Here is a 17959-nt window from a genome sequence, read left to right on the forward strand (position 1 = left end):
TGTGGACCACATTTAATTCTCTAAAACTATCTTTTTTAAAGTAAGGTTTATTTAAAGCAGACATTAATATGCAACGGGCAAAAATGTTAGGGGTCAAATAATTGGGCGTCACCAGACATCTGGACCAACCTCTACAGCACAACCGGCAAAACCGACGCAGTGGTTCGTTACATTGTCAAAACTCCATGGCTCTTACTGCCATTCATGACCTCTTAACACTGAAATCACCACTTACAATGTAAACGATAAACTCCCGACTTCGCCTCTACCCTCCCCCATCCCCCGGCCGCAACTCGACCGCTTTCCTGCACGCCCGTGTGGCCACGCGGGCCACATCGTGAATTTAGAGAGGGCCCACCCAGTGACGCGGGTCCATCGACTCGGCGTCGCTCTCTCAAACCGCATCGCTCTCATTCACGGCGAACCACGAAGTCGCAGAGAAATTGGCGCACAGCGAGAGCTCCAATTAGCCACCGCCACCGCCTCCGCCACACCCTTCCACTGACATCTGACAGCGAGCCAGGGGCACGCCGAGGCACATTGCGTCCAGGTTCACAGACAGCCACGACAGGAAATTTCTGTCGTCCGACAAAGCGAATGGTTTTCCCGGTGGCGACTAGGGTAGATTACAGATGGGAGATGTGGATATCGTCCACCGCTTTGTCACGGGCCAAAGGAACTCTGCCCCGCTATTTTTTTACGGCAAGATATGTCTCTAACTACAGTTTATAATTGATTATAATCAATTAATCCCGCGCTGGATAATTATCCGGCTGCTTACAATATTATCCGGCTGCTTAAATAAAATTTTCCATGGCTAATAACTACAGGAATAAAAATAGAAAATGTGCACATTGCGATCCGGCGAAATGTGCGTTGTGTAATTCGGCATTCGCCCAAGCGCCGGTCTAAGGGCTGCATCAGTCCGGCGATCATCAAACACAAGTTGTGGGAACAAGAGCGTAGTAGTGCTACGTACATAACCCCATGCAGAGCCTTAGATTGGAGTGGTAAGTACGGTACAGCAGAGTAACTTTTTGTTACAGTATTTGTGTCTATTTGTATGCTCATGCCAATTTCATATTGGTAAACAAATTGAAAACACTAAAAAGCATGTACACTACACCTAACAACATTATGTCATAAAATAATGTACGACAATGTGATATTATAAATTATAATGATGTTGATTATCCGGAGTTTTGGAAAATCCGGCGCGCCCTTCACCCCCAAGGAGGCCGCCGGATAATTCGATGATCGACTGTATAATGCAGTGGAGTTCCTCTGATCGACTGTATAATGCAGTGGAGTTCCTCTTATCGATGATCGACTGCATAATGCAGTGGAGTTCCTCTTATCGATGATCGACTGCATAATGGAGTGGAGTTCCTCTTATCGATGATCGACTGCATAATGCAGTGGAGTTCCTCTTATCGATGATCGACTGTATAATAGAGTGGAGTTCCTCTTATCGATGATCGACTGCATAATGGAGTGGAGTTCCTCTTATCGATGATCGACTGCTAATGGAATGGAGTTCCTCTTATCGATGATCGACTGCATAATAGAGTGGAGTTCCTCTTATCGATGATCGACTGCATAATGGAGTGGAGTTCCTCTTATCGATGATCGACTGCTAATGGAATGGAGTTCCTCTTATCGATGATCGACTGCATAATGGAATGGAGTTCTTCTTATCGATGATCGACTGCATAATGGAGTGGAGTTCCTCTTATCGATGATCGACTGCTAATGGAATGGAGTTCCTCTTATCGATGATCGACTGCATAATGCAGTGGAGTTCCTCTTATCGATGATCGACTGCATAATGCAGTGGAGTTCTTCTCATCGATGATCGACTTCATAATGCAGTGGAGTTCCTCTTATCGATGATCGACTGCATAATGGAGTGGAGTTCCTCTTATCGATGATCGACTGCATAATGCAGTGGAGTTCCTCTTATCGATGATCGACTGTATAATAGAGTGGAGTTCCTCTTATCGATGATCGACTGCATAATGCAGTGGAGTTCTTCGTATCGATGATCGACTGCATAATGCAGTGGAGTTCCTCTTATCGATGATCGACTGCATAATGGAGTGGAGTTCTTCGTATCGATGATCGACTGCATAATGCAGTGGAGTTCCTCTTATCGATGATCGACTGCATAATGGAGTGGAGTTCCTCTTATCCGTGACCATTGGGCGACATTCCCTGCTCCCGATCTGTCATCTACCCGCTCAGCCACCGGGGGAACCCAATCGCTCGCCAGCCACCCCGCAACTTCGCCAGGCGTGGCATGTGCCACGCGCTCCAGCAATTAAAAATTATACAGGAGTTAAATTTTGATTTAAAGCTTTTGTGACTGCAGGGATTCATATTCTTGGTTCTTTCGGTAAAGTCACGTAGAAGAGAAATAATAAAATAATATAAATATAAAACAATAAAAAAATATCACGACGTTTCGACTGCAACACAAGCAATCATCATCAGGTGTGAAATCCACAGAAAGAAAATTTTTCAAAAAAGAAAATTTTTCAAATTTTCTTTTTTCTTTTTCACATTTTCTTTCTGTGGATTTCACACCTGATGATGATGATTGCTTGTGTTGCAGTCGAAACGTCGTGATAATTTGTTATTGTTTTATATTTATATTACTTTATTATTTCCCTTCTACGTGACTTTACCGAACGAACCAAGAATATGATAGAGGAGTTGTTAGCAAGTAAGGATTTGTCCTTTGATTTTTATTCGACGCGTCTGCGGCGATAGCACAGCCATCGATTGAGGGTCGAATTCGAACCGTGTGTGATCGGCATCGCGCTCGCTGAAGGTGAATGCCTTCAGGGAAGTCGTGTGATCTAGACGCAACTGCGCACAATTCTGTGAGTTACTTTTAACTGCTTTGCCGCTCCTTATTGCCAATTATGGACTCAGACTATTGTCCTATCATCTCATAGTGTCCCTGTCACACAATAATATGCTACACAGTGGCATTGGGGGTCGCAAAATGCCGATTTATTACGAATAACCCCAAGTATCCGATCGAAATTAGGGATTTCGAACGAATCATTGGGGGGCACGTGCCATCTCCCCCCCACTGGCTCAGCCAGTGAGCATGTGGCGAGCGTGCGGCATACCGCCCCCTGCTGCATGCGGCATGAACTTCATCATAGGCACAGCCCATGTCCAACGCCGCGCGGTTATATATTTGTTTTATTTTGGGGGGGTGGGGGGTGTGGTAGGTGGGGGGGGGGTACGGAAGACGTTTGGGGGGTTGGCAGCACCCAGGTGTCGGTGGAAAATGTAAAACGATGATGGCCGTTTTTCGTTTTGTCGTCAAAGAAAGCGAGGGGCTGCTGCTGCTGTTGTGGGGGGAGGCTCGTGAAGGACGCTGCTACCGGGGCAGTTGCAGGCAGTCGCACCCTCCAACAACAACTTGACGGCAGAGGAGCGACGCTCACAACAACGAGCGGAGCGCCGGGCGGTTAAAATGCAAGCAAGTTCGCACAGCAGGGGGTACAGCTGGTGTGCATCCATCTACCGGTCATCTCAGTTAGCCCAACCCCTGGCACCTGGAGTCTGTCCCGAGACCTCCTGTCAGCGGCGAGCATTCGACACTTCACGTGGCATCAAAGTGCACCTGGCCTGGCACAGGTGCCGTGGTGACGCCACCGTCACTTCGTGGAGAATGGCGGGTGTTGAGTATTGGGGTGGGGGAGCGGTGGTGTAGTGGTTAGTGCGCTACGCTACGAACCCGGCGACCCAAGACTGATTCCCGCACACGGCCAACACCCAGTGACGATTATTTGAACCGGTCATGGGCCTCCATTGGGTCGACTCAGCCTCAAATAATTACCTGGTGCGGTGTGTAAATATCGCCAATGGGGATACAAAGGCGGCCGGGCGTGGTGTTGGCCACACAACTACCCCCTCGTGTGCCGTACCGGCCTTCAGAGGTGCTACTCGCTAACAGCACTTGCCCCAACAGCCTGTTACAGGCTACACGGGGGATTTTTGTCTTTGGGGTGGTGATGGGTGGGGGGTAGCAGTCTTGGTAATAGTTGTACTGTAGTCATGTTGTTTCCCCAGCCAGGTGTAGAACACTGGATGGGCGTTTAATGGAATAAAACACTCGCGTAAAATTGAGTTAGCATGCGAGATAACCGCATTTGTAATCTCGTACGGCTGATGTGCCACATGCTGATGATAAAATGACCTTTTTTGGGGAGGGGGGTGGGCTGGGTAGCATACGGAATGTAGCATCATATAGAGTGCTTCATGTTTATTTTATTTCACAGTCAAATGGAATTATAAATTCCGCTCCATTATATGACAGCTGCAAAGTAACAGGGCATAGGAATTAGTGCTTCTATTAATTACCATGCAATTGAAATGTTAATTAGAGCACGGATTAATTACACCGCAAGTTGATAATCTTTGATAATTAAAATAATGCTTCAATAATGGCATCCTGCGCTAATGTTAGGAATTCTTCACGGGTGTTTGTTCTGCCGCCAGATATCATATTCATGGTTTTGGAAGGCGAGGGTGGCAATGGAGACCACAGACGCGATGGCAATCTCTTCCTTTTTCCTGTAAATCAGTGGCATCTCGCAATCCTAACGAGTGCTTTTTTTTACTACAACAACAAAAACCTCGCTTTGGCTTAGATATGAGCAACAACAGAAAAAAAGCCTGAACGTTGACAGGTAAAAATGACAGCGGTACAAGCAGCGCATTAGCACCGGCCCCTATGTAGCATACAAATTATCTCCGAGATCACCATTATAATTCAGCATAGCCTGGTTGCCTTCCTCTCCCAAGGTCAGCAGAAAATCCTACACAGGCTTAAACACACACACGCGGCGTCGTGGCGTTTTATAGTGTTCGCTGCACATATCGTACGTGTGAAATATTTTGACACAATGGAATTCCGTAAAGAGGTTTAAAGGATGTGTTTGACAAATGTGAAAATGGGTTTTTTTCTCCGCCCCCCCCCCACTACTCTGTCACCACGGTTTCTTTTCGATTGTAAAAATCTCACAAATGGTAAGCTGACCCCGTCGTAATATACAACTTGAGCCTTGTTAATGGCCAGGCCTTCGACACTGGGTGGAGTTTTTACTTTTACAGATAGTTATTAAGAGCTGTGTTACTGTCATCGACAGGAAAAAAACATGAGATCATGTTTCTGCTGTATGTCCTTCTCCTCGGAAATATTGCCTTGTTTTGGCACAATCACCATGAGTGCCGTCCCCTCCACCGATCATATCTGGATTCCAATAAACGGCGTCCGTTTCACCTCGACGACGGTATCAGTTGTGTCTAAGGTAACACGACAACGCCTGCGGCCTCGGAGCTGGCTACCTTTACCCAGCCAAGAGACCATCACTGCAGCCTGTTGATGTTTTCTGATGCGGCTGATGGTACATCCTTGTCTTCGAAGACACTGGGTGTACCAATCAACCGCATCAGAACATCAACAGGTCACCACGGTACGTCCGTGGCCATGCAACCCAAACGATTTTCTAGATAGCAGAGGTCGCAACCGGGTACCCGATACCCGTACCCTACCCGATACCCGGCTACCCGTACCCGGCCAGGTACGGGTACCCGTTTGCGACCCTGGTGCGGCCGGGTACGGGTACGGGTAGGCCGTGAGTCACTGGTGAGTAACTGTTTGTCACTCATTTCGGGTAGGGTACGGGTACGGGTAGGGAACGGGTACCCGTACCCGGCCGAGTACGGGGACGGGTACCCATTTGCGACCCTGGTGCGGCCGGGTACGGGTAAGGAATCAAAACCCGTTTGCGACCTCTGCTAGATAGTAAAGCACAGCAGTTCGTGCTCCCTCAATCGGGGAGGAATAGCAAGAGTACACAAGTTCTCTCCCGAAGCCCTCTTCGTGGCGAGAAGACCCCAACGTTGGCATTTCGCTCCTGAACATGTTGCCATCGTGCGCGGGAATAGAATAGCGCCGACCCTTTGTCGCGCACGCATCCTCAGACATACTCTTAGTTTTTTCGGTAAAGTCACGTAGGTAAAAAATGAAATACAAATTAATAAAAATAAAACATTAAAAAATAACAAATAAAAAAATATATATTTTTTTATTATTATTTTTTTTCATTTAATTTTTTACCTACGTGACTTTACCGAAAAAACTAAGAGTATGAATCCTTGCAGTCACGAAAGCTTCAAATCTAGAATTCTCAGACATGTTCATTGTGAACCCTGCTTGCTAACAGAAACACTTAGGAAATTCAATCAACCAGTTTACCAGAGGTGTGGACTCGAGTCATGTGACTTGGACTCGAGTCAGACTCGAGTCATGAATTTGATGACTTGCGACTCGACTTGGACTTGCATAACAATGACTTTGTCCCACCTCTGCAGTTTACCACGTGACAATATGATAAAGTGACGAAATAAAATATGGCCTTATTCCCCCAATACGGACATTTGGGCCAGAACACCGTGAGATTTCTTTCCGATCTTTGATGTCAAACTTCCTGGTATTGTTGACCTGCGAGTCACTCTTCAAGCGAACTTGAAGCAGCAACTTTTTCGCGACAATTAAATGCGTACAACGGAAAGGCTCGGGTGAAAGTGCAGCAATTTTGCATACGATTCAATCGCCTGGCATGTGGCCGATCTTGGAAGCTAAGCAAGGGTTGAGCGTGGATCGTACTCGGATGGGTGACCACCACGCACCAAACGGTTGTTATGGGACCACGGTGCTATTCGCTGGGCAGTGCAGCCAAAGCCACTGTTGATCTGTACTTCTATGCTTCCACCTTTAGCCAACTGCACGGACCAAAAGTATGTTAAGATACTCCCCCCCCAACCCCCGTCCACGAACTCCATCCAGCAGTGGGTTGATGAAGGCACCGCACTCGTACGTGTGTACTCGCACAGGAAGCGTAAAGTGGGAGCTCGTAGAAAGAGAATGAAACGGCCGCGTGTGTATCACCCGCGCACAACGAAATAAACCTTTCATTGCCATCGCGTCACGGGATTATCGCGTGAACGTCTGACAAAGTGTTTTCTGGTATATATTCTGAAAGCAACTCAAACAAAAAATGCTCTATTACAGAGGGAAGAAGAAAAAGATAATTTTTGCTCATGAGTGCTTAATAGAAATGTAATGTGCCTAGTTATCCCAAGCTCACTAAGCCTGCGTTAGATCATCCAAACAAGCTTAAAATCCTCTTCCAAGCCTCCAGCAGCAGCACCCTGTGCCGATCACTCTGTGGCTATAATGCTTGCTGTGTCTGCACCCTGCAGCGATCCAGGTTGCCGTACACACTGCCGCTTCTTTCCTATATCCCACCCCCTACCTGGGTAGCACAGCGTTGACATCAGCTCCACAACAGATGGCGCAATCATTTAGAGGTGACAAGATACATGGCATCTGGAACCGCACCAAAATATCGCTGCGGTACGAAGGGGGACTTCTTAAGCTGACTTTTGGGTTTGAAATATTGGATCAGTATGGTATTTAGAATTCAAGGTGGCACTTTCACTAAGCTACACTCCCTCAGGCGAGCATGCCATATAGGCAGCCATTCATCAATCCATCCAGTCGTCCGTGCAAGCCGGCCTGCCAGCCAGCCGTCAAGCCAGGCTGCTGATCAACCGGCCACCACTGTAACAACAATTTCCAGTGTCCAATGAAACTCGGCTGACTATGTAAGATGCCAGAGAGGCAATACACCCATTGATTTTCACTTCGCATCAAAACAATACCAAAATAATATATTAAGTATCTGCCCACCCACCCCTCACAACCCCGTGGATCTCTGCGCGATGATTCAATGAATAATGCCGGGCTTTTGTTATAATCGACTGTCCACCCCCTATAATCACAACATCCATGCAAATAAATTAACTTATGCATTATGTCCTCAACATGTGCCACCCCTTCCATCTGCATCCCCCTCCCGGACCATCCTCGCCATCCCATGTTTTTGAATGTCCTGGGTCTGCCACTGTTTACATTTCCAATTTAATCGACAGCTGGTCCATGGCTCAATGGAGCCTACATGGGCTGGCCATCCGGCCGTGGGGCAGAGAGCACTGTGTTTCACTTTGTAATGTTTTGACTCGTGTGTTGCTCTTGACGGGCGAGCCTGAGAGACACGCCGTGTTGTTTTGCCGAGCTGTGTCTACCAAGAGACCTGAAACCACTGGTTTGTGAGACAGTTTATGAAAATATTCACTTCTTAGAAGGAGTAAAAGAAAACAAGCGATTGGACACACAGTCAGAATATATGGGCATTTTTTTTTGTAAACACCGGCTTGGGGTTTTCATTATTTTTGCATAATTGATTTTGCACCGCTTTGAAACAAACACACACAACTGTGGTAATAATATAAGGTGGCCTGATGATGAAAATATAGCAATGGTTTATTGAATCTATTTCGGGATACTTCGAGTGTCGGCGCCATCGTGTCCACGGATATTTCAAATTGTCCACCCGGTTTTCTCCAACATAAACAAGACAAACACTTGTTTTATAATTTCAAGTGGCCAAACGTCTCGATGCCAGAATCCCCCCCTCTCCCTTTTTCAACGAAGAACTGAGACTCGGTGAGGGTTTCGCCTGCGTGAATCTGACGATGTTTTTTTTTGTCTCCGTTTTACGATGCAGAGAGAAACGGGGTGAAGGCAGCTTGAAGAGCGCCCACATTGGCGCTGCTATTGCGACCTTATCACACTCCGTCCTGTCAAATTAAAATGTGCAATTTCTTTCCCTTTTTTTTTTTACCCCACGCGCTGAATCGTAATCCCTTCTAAGGTTACCGCATACGACCGTCTCCTTAGTATTCAGCAAAAAAAAAAAGTGAAATTATGCAAATCTTTTAACTTAATTTAAATTAGCGGCAGAATTTAGAATTAAGCGTGAATAAGATTAATCTGATTTTGTTGCTCGGATTCAGCACATCGCTGCGTCGAGGTGTCCCTCTGTGGGGACGCGTTCGCTCTGCTGCGGACGGACTGTGACAACGACGACGATTTGATTTGAATCCGGACGGGGGGGGGGCGGCCCCTTCTTGCTCTTCTTCTCTCGTCCTTGGCACAATTAGAGCCGAGGACCAAGAGATTTCAGTGATAATGGACGCCGTCATCCGTACAATGCTAGGTAATTGCTTTCTTCCGTCGCCCCAAAGGTAAAATATTGTCTTTGCTGCCCGAGTTGGCTTATCTGCATGAGGTAAGTAAGGCACAAGCGCAGCACGTGTGACATGCCTCTGGCGGTCCCCGCGAATCTGTGCCTGGCAGTGACGGGGCGACTGTCTTAAGGGTTGAAATGCCAAGTGGTCTTCTCGTTCTCGCCAACTCAGAGGGACATCGAGGCTCAAGGAAATGCAGTCACGTTCAATGGTTTGTTTTGTGTGTGTGAGAAGGGGATGCTGCTGGTGCTGATGATGATGATGATGCAAATGATAAAGGTGCAGCCCTGCAATTGCTTGCTCACGTGACCCCTGGGGGGAGTGGGGGAGGGGAAATGGCTTCTACTACAGAGGGCTCATGAGATCACCTCCAGAGTGTGTTTTCGTCTACTCATCCGTGCTTGCCTAGACGGCAGTAACCACACTCTACCCCACCACGTTATCTGACTGTGCATGGAAGTGGTGGGTATCGGGGGTGATAAATGTGCCCATTGCTCGAGTCGAAACCGATGAATGAACATCATGGCAGCATCCCTGAATGTCGACACATGTGCACATGTGTTTATATAAACATGTGTTTATATTAACATGTGTTATGTAAACATGTGTAAGAGCTACAAACCGAGGATAACTTATTATTATTCGCAACATTAAATGGTGCCTTTGACTGCAATCCCATAATCAGTCTCATTCCTCAGTGGTCATCCCTTCTCGCCATATCCTGAACAGTCAATAAATGCTCAATTTTCCACCTTACAGTGGAATTAAAAGATTGCCTCTCTGCAACCTGTTTCAGCTTTTGTCCCAATTTGTCAATGTCCGTGTTTCTGATCTCTCTGCTGTTAGTGAGTAATAGGCAATGATCGATAGCATTCTTCTTAATGCACATCGGAATATTGCTTATCATTACCAAATTAGGTTTTCCATGTGCACTCCATACCGCTCTTGTTTGTGTATTCATTTGATAATGTTTCATGTTTGGGTTAGCCCAGACTGCGAAGTGAAATTTTTGAACGTTTTGCCTTCTTAAGAGTGCAGAATCCGAAAATAATATCAGATTTTAAACAACTTTTTTCGTCTTCAGGTACACTCTGGAAATGAGTGTGATTCTGAAGCCAATAAAAGAGCATTTCAAGCGTATGACCTCTTACTAGATTTAAAAAAAAAATGGTGTTAATGTAATTAGAAATAATTAAAACCTCGCTTTCAGATGCACTATTGTGGTCGTCTGAGACGCTCACCCGTCCGATATTAGGAAGCCCCTAGAGCTACGCACTTTTAAATATAGATTTAAAACTCATTCCTTTAGAATTGCTCTCTGTGCTTAGTTTATTGTCCGTCCCCCGCACCTCCGATTATCAGGGTTGACTACGTACGGTGCGAAAAGAGGTTCCAACACACGGTGCGTGTTGACACTCCCGGAAGAAGGGCTCTCTACACCGTGTTGGTCATCGGGTTTTTTTTTAACGAGACTTCACCGTTCTGGTCAGTGTGGGTTGGCGAAGTTGGTTACTCGAACCAGTGCCGATATCGCTCACCACAGACGGCAGGCCATGGTTTGGAATCAACTTCAGGGAAGCCAGGTTCCAAGTCCAATGCGCTAACCACACTGCCACCCTTCAACCCCCCCCCTATGTTTGTATTCTTAACTTAATAGCGATTATATTCTTTGGGTCTTTCGGTAAAGTCACGTAGATAGGTTAAAAGAATATAACTAAATAACAAAAAACTACGACGTTTCGATCGCAACGCAAGCGGTCGTCACCGCTTTTGTTGCGATCGAACCAATTTACGTGACTTTACCGAAATACCCAAAGAATATGAATTCCTGCAGTCACGAACGCTTTAAGTCAAGATTTGATAGCTTATAATTATAGTCATTAAATCACGATCATTAAAACAAGGATCTAAGAATTATGACTTTGACAATGAGATAATTACGAACATGATGAAAACAGGTGGACAATGTCAACAGTGGAATGGCGTAGCAATGCATCTGTTCGTCAATTAAGCTCATCACACTCGCATCGAATTCCATGGGTAAGAATCAACGTTTTTTTATTGGTATAGGTTTATGTAATCGGTTCCTATGATCCCACGTAGCCACGAGTGGCCGCTACGTGCACCAAAATAAATATATATTTTTTAAATCTCATATCAAATCGTGGCCCTGACTCACTGGCAATTCATCACATCGCTGAGGGTAGCGAGAGGTGGTAAATCATTACACCTCTAGTTTGTATATGATTTGGTATTTTACAGCGTTTCCAGAAATAACATGTCAATGTTCAGTCATAACAATATAGTTTATGATGCAAATAGCCGTGCCTTCTCAGATGTCTTATCTGAAAGAAAAACAACTATCTCTCTGTGTTATAAATTGGTTTATCGTGCAATTGTGAGGAATTACCTGAAGTCAACGAAAGTGTTGTGTTTTTTTTTACAGCGATGGATTGAGTGAGATCGGACTGTTGCGTGACGGGCCGCGAGGAATGCCGGCGGCTTGAGGATGCCTTCATCCAGCAGTGAAATTATTCATGGCTAATAAATGATGATGATGATATAGCCAAGAAATAATCCCAAAAAAATAATTAAAGCAATCCACACGTGAATTGATTATTATTCAAAGAGCGACGATTCCCCTGAAACGGATGAGCTTGCCAGATTGTTTTCTTTGAGAAAACATTTTCCTCTGTTATTTTGCACATGTATCCAACACTCAAAATCAAGAGCAGTTGGAAGGTGGCGTACGACTCTTTTTTTTTTCTTTGGCGCACGGGGAAAGAGAAACGATGTTTGCCGTGTTTTTTTTGTTCAAGCACCTTCTGATGATGTTGCGCAGAGCAGCCTTCATTCACAACGGCGAGGTGGCGTTGTTGGAAGGCTAAAACGGGATGACAGGTGCAATTGGCTTGGTTTCCGCGGCCAGGCTGAGCAGCAGGTTTGAGAGAATAAGGCGAAATCTATTGTGGGATGGCTGGAGGAAGCGTCGAATATTGCTGTTGTTGTTGTTGCTGCTGCTTTTGCTCGAGGGTCAGCAACGCTTCACCACGTTGGGGCCCTAATTGGGAGCCTCAAATACCAAGCCCCACCACGTCATTCCAAGTGAGTGACATCGAGCGTGACGTTTCGCATCTCATCGGCGCATCAACACGTGCTTGTTCCAATCCAGCACCGCATTTGCACTTAGCCGTTGCTAATGTCCTTGCCGGCACTCAGGGTGTGGGATGCTAACGACTCTCCAGTGCTTATATATCTAACCTGGGCTGGGATCCATGAGCTTAATTGCCTGGCATCTGGTTACATCCCCTGGATATTTACAGGCAAGCAGGCAAGCACGCATGCACACACACGCGCGCGCACACACACACACAGCAAACGCATCTGCAGCACCTAACCTACCCACTAGGATTGCCGCGATATTCTTTTAGCACGATACAATGCAATCAAAAAATGTCAGGATAGCGCGATTATTGCGATGTCAATTTCCCGTAACTTTGTAATTATATTTCACACTTTTTTTCTCACTCTTCTGTTCTCTGCTTTGAAGTACATCCATCACGAATAATGGTCACAGACGCTCTTATGCTTCAGTTCACGCAACTTAAGCCTGCCATGAGTCTTGTTAATCATTTAATTTTGTTGAACATTTACAGTGCACGTGCTATCATTTTTACAATCTAGAATTACTGAAACATGTCGTGAAAATCTTGACATTTTTTTAAAAGCACCAATGTCATTGTATCACACTGTATAATGCTGCAAGCTCTTACTTTACAACTTTCGTCACTGAGTTCGTCATTTCGTAAAATAATCCGCCAGTATTTTTTAAAAAAGAAATATGAAGTTAGAAATGATCATCATGATATAACGATATTTATCGATATCGTCATGTAGGAGCCGTCCATAAATGACGTCACGCACCTAGGGGGGGGTCAAACATTTGTGACGATGTGTGACGAGGGAGGGGGTTTGAGAAATGTGACGTCACATCAAAATGCGCAACTTTAAATACATATAGAATTGTTATAACAACACTAATTGTTATAACAACACTCCTACAAGTGCAGCGCCACATTAAATACGCACTACAATGACAATAGTTTAAAGCGATTTGAAGCATGTTTTATTTTCAAAATGAAAATATGGTTTTGGGGGGGGGGGGCAGAGCTTTGTGACGACACATTTGAGGGGGGTCTGACTTTTTGTGACGAGGGGGGGGGGGGGTAAAAAATCGTCCAAAATCGTGTGACGTCATTTATGGACGGCCCCGTTTCGTAGATCTTACATCGTACGACACGTCGCACTATCCTCTACATCGCACACTACCATCGCATAACCGCAGTTCGCACGACCCCTGCTACGCACGCAAGACGAACACGCGGCAAGCGAACCCGAGCCACCCACTTCCGCGGAAACCCGCGTGCCAATGATCGAGATCGCTTTCTCGAGATCGCTTTCTGCAGGCCACAATCACCGCGGGGATGTACAAGGCAAAACTCTCACTTTACACGGAAACTCAACACACACCCAGGGCACCCTTCTCACGCCTCTCCGTGACGCGCCTAGGGGTCTCCCGAGGACGACGATCGATACACGGGACACTGTACGTCCGTTTACTCCCAAGACGCTTTTTTGCTTGTGAGTGGTTTTTGGATTGGTGAGATGGAGAAGGCGATGATAATGCGGAAAAAGTGGGGGGGAGGGGAGGGGGTGCTTACAGGCACTGTAATGTGGTTTCGTATATCGTGTCTAAAATGTAGCTGCATCTCAGCGCGATGATCGAGCAATCCGATGTTTGAAGGATTTCCATCGATTACCGTACTCCTCGCGACGTTTCATTGCCGAGGCTGATCGACGAATCGTCGCCGCGCAAGGAAAGGCGGTGCACGGAAGGGGGGGCGCGGTGAGTATTGCAGAGTAGCCACTGAAAACGTAGTGATGTTTATTTAAGACGCTCCCGCAGCCTGAAGAGAAGTTCTTGAGCCATGGGGCTCGGAACAGGATGGCAAGGAGGGGCATCACGGATGTTTAGGGGGGTGGAAGGGAAAAAATAAAAAAAGTATATTTAGTTTTTATTTAACTTTTATTAATTATTTTTTTTTTTACAAAATAATTAATTTTGTACCTACGTGACTTTACCGAAAAAACCTAAGAGTATGAATCATTGCAATCACGAAAGCTTCAAATCTAGAAGGGTGGAAGGGAGTTTAAACAAAAATGCAGTGACCTCCCATTGAGCAGAGGCCGACAGACAGGTGGGGGTGGTTAAAAGGAGGCGTTTGTTGCTAGTGGGGAGCCCGTGGCGGGGATCAGAGCGAGAGGGTCTTGAGACGCTCGGCGGCACGGCGAGACGCGGTGTGCGGTGGAACTGCGCTGAAACTACCCCTCCTGCAGACTCTTCCACCGGATAATAAATAATTGAATCTGGCCATGGCTCACGGCATGCAGGTGCGACGGTGCAATGCCAACGGTGGTCTCGGTGGCCCGTTACCTTTTTTTTTCGTATCGTGTTTTTTTTTTCTCCCAAATTTAATTGCGCCATCAGAGAGTGTCCGTTCGGAATGTTCGCGGAGCAGCGCAGCGCACCGCCCGACTGTTAGAGAACGGCGGAAGCAAAGGTCACGGAACTACGTCCGAGGACCCTGTCCAGTGGGCCCTATTTGTCCATACACTAGGCGGAGGGGGGCTGGGGGCGGCACATTTTCCCACCAGCACTACTCCATAAATGTATTCATCGCACGATAGTAAAGCCATTATTGATATGAATCATGAGTGCGATAATGTATTCACGTCAAGCGAATGAAAACCACCCAATTGAATGTCGCGTGCAATCACTGGCGACAGGGCTGAGATCATCGGCTCGCTATACCCGAGCCACCTGATGGGATCGTTGTGCGGCTGAAACCCACTCATTGTAAGCCCACCTCAGTGGCTTTGGCTCAGTGCTCTGAACCCCGAGCCACCCCACCACCTACACGGTTCATCTTCAGACCACTGGGGTACAATTCGCGTGTTGTCGGAGCACTATTTAACTCTGGCGGATCACCCCGCGCGCATTTTTGAATTGATTCTGCCAGGGTGGATCAATCCACCAAGCTTAACGGGTCCTTCACAAACATGGGAATCACACCCACTGAGTTTAAGATGGGCCTCCACAATACCTCTACGTTTTACTCGCCACCAGCGCTGGTAGGCCCTGGCCAATGAGAACACGCGTTGATGTGGCTATTCAGCACAAACATGCATTGCATTGTGGATATTAGGCAATGTATGATTCATCGCCCTCCCCAGTAAATCAATAAGTGGCCATGATTCGTGGTTATGATTTTTGTTCAAGAATCTATTCTCTTTGTGTGTGTGTTTTTTTTTCACCATCATCGTTTTTTTATTTGTACCAAGGCGCACAGGCAGTGCATCTCGAGAGGTGCCAGAGCAAAAGGGATGTTTGAGATTAGTTACTCAGGAGTAAAAAAAAAAGAGTTGTTTGCAGACCAGCTAAAGTGTTACCGTCTCATTTGCATTTTCACAATTGCACATATTTTTCATTTCACATTTAAACACTTATATGCTACGTTATTATAAATCAGTGCTTCTCAACAATTTCGGTGCTGTACCCTCGCAATGCAGACCACTGGTCCTCAAGAACCCCCCCACTCTGCCTCCGCCCTGTCCACACAACACACAGAGAAATCACGTGTCCACAACTCTGGCTAACCATCGAACAAAGACTGCTGCATCGCGCTGCGCGTTCACGTGCGCTTCTGCGGCCGTCTGGAACGCTCTTCCTTCCAATATTAGAAAGCCACTGGAGCTATACGCTTTTAAATCATCATTTATATTGACAAACTCATTTATTTGGAACTGCTTTTCGTGTTTAGTTCGTTGTCCTTCCCCGCACCTCCGATTAGAATGGTTGGCTACGTACGGCGCGAAAGAAGTTCAACGTGCACACAAACACAAAGAGTCGCGTGTACAGAAGCCAGAGTTAGGGTTATTTGCTCATCGATGTAGATACGTTTTGAAGAGGCCTTGGACATGTTTTTTAAAGAGATTGTCTAGTGTTTGAGGTGGATGGGTGATGCCAGGAGTCTAAGCAATGAGCTTGAATCTTGGTTTTAGCCACCCTTGAATAGATGCATGGTTACATGCCTCGTGGATATTATGTCGATACATTCAGCAATATTGTTTATATTGTGTGATTGTTGAGGGTTATATTCAGCGGTGTCCTCTGGTAGAGGTTAGTGTGTTAGCAGGCATTCTGCTTGATGATGAGCTCATTCCTTCACTTGAGAGCACAGTTGGGCTGCAGTGATAGGCATCGGTGTTGAATGGAGCAACTCTGAGTTGCTTTGTTCATGTTGGAATTCAATAGGCCTCAATTAGCATGTAAGAATTCCACTAATTGCAGAACTACACTGAAACGATCCACAAGATCACAAATGTCTTGTTTCGTTTATTAAGCATGGACATATCGCGCTGCATGGGTGGAAGTGTCAGCGCGTATTTGTCTGTGTTCGTGTTCACTAATGCTCATGGCTGTGGAAGTAGCAGTGTCACATTACAATGCAGGGCTTACTTATCGGAATGTGTGTTTTCATCGGAATTTATTCCTAATTTCTTCTTTTTTTCTTCCATGTGCAGGGAAAATTATTCCCTTTGCCCTTTTCACATGAGTGGAGGAAGCATTCCACATGCAAAACCGTTTCACGATTTGAAACTTGTCGCGCGGGGTACTCCACACGGCACGGAATAAAACATCCTCCACACGTAAACGGTGACGTTAAGAGAGCAAACTCAATCATCTATTTGAGATTAATTTACGTATTCGCCCGCACTTACGATGCTACCGTGGCGACGTTATTGGTTCGCACAAAGGGACTTGCAATTCAGAGGTCGATGGGCTCCGTTAGTTCTCCCGGCGGGACGGCCGTTGAAACAGCGGCGCAGGTTTCTTACATCCAACCTGGCCTCTTGGCCTTGGCGGCACGCATCGCGCTTACAACGACTGAACAAATGGATAACCTGTGTCACATTAACACCCCGATTGTCATGGGCATTTTTCAGGATAAATGCGCCCATGAAAAATGTACGACCCAAAACATTTCATTTGAAATATTCTCTATTTATTGGCTATTTTCATCAGCGGAAGCCACGCGAGTTTCTACCGGCCGCAAATTAGATTGCCATGGAAACATCAAATGCTATCAGGCAGCTATCTGGGCCCTTTAAAGAGGCCCTGCTGTGTGTCCTTTCTGGTTACGTGGCTCCGTAATCCAATTTTCGTGTTTTTCCGCGGTGTCGGTTTAAAACAAAAAATCACTCTCCTGTCCAAAGCGTGTTTTTTTTGCCTTTTGTAGCTCAGTCACATATGATGGGCTGCTGGCTAAAGAAAAGAGAGAGCCACATTGGCATTTAATATTTTAGCAGCGCTAACGCCACGGTGTGATTTAACCCAGACTGCTGTTCTAATATATCCTCAGCTTTGTACTGTGTCGAAAGTTATTATACAAAAATCCATTTGCAGAGAGTGTGCCTGGGTACATTTAATTGAGTTCACTGCACAAATGAGTCGGGCCACGTGATCGGGAAGGCGGTCGCCAATCGGTGGGGTGGCCACAGTTTTGGAGCGGGGGAATTGGAACGTTAACCCCTTCTTAACTACCGCTGCCCATGTTAGCAGTCGGGCGGAACAAAAAAAGAAGAAGCAATTTTTCTGCTCGGAGGGAGCCAAAGCACCTTGGCTTCGTACATGAGTCGTTACTAAACAAGGTTGCTT

General features: G+C 46.2%; 1 protein-coding gene across 8 annotated transcripts in view; it reads right to left on the reverse strand.

Annotated features, from left to right (window-relative positions):
* Positions 1–17959, reverse strand: part of LOC144941126 (receptor-type tyrosine-protein phosphatase delta-like) — a 613380-nt gene that overhangs the window by 371583 nt on the left and 223838 nt on the right. The window lies entirely within an intron of this gene.

The sequence above is a fragment of the Lampetra fluviatilis genome, chromosome 24 (assembly GCF_964198595.1).
Source record: "Lampetra fluviatilis chromosome 24, kcLamFluv1.1, whole genome shotgun sequence".
Classification (NCBI taxonomy): domain Eukaryota; kingdom Metazoa; phylum Chordata; class Hyperoartia; order Petromyzontiformes; family Petromyzontidae; genus Lampetra; species Lampetra fluviatilis.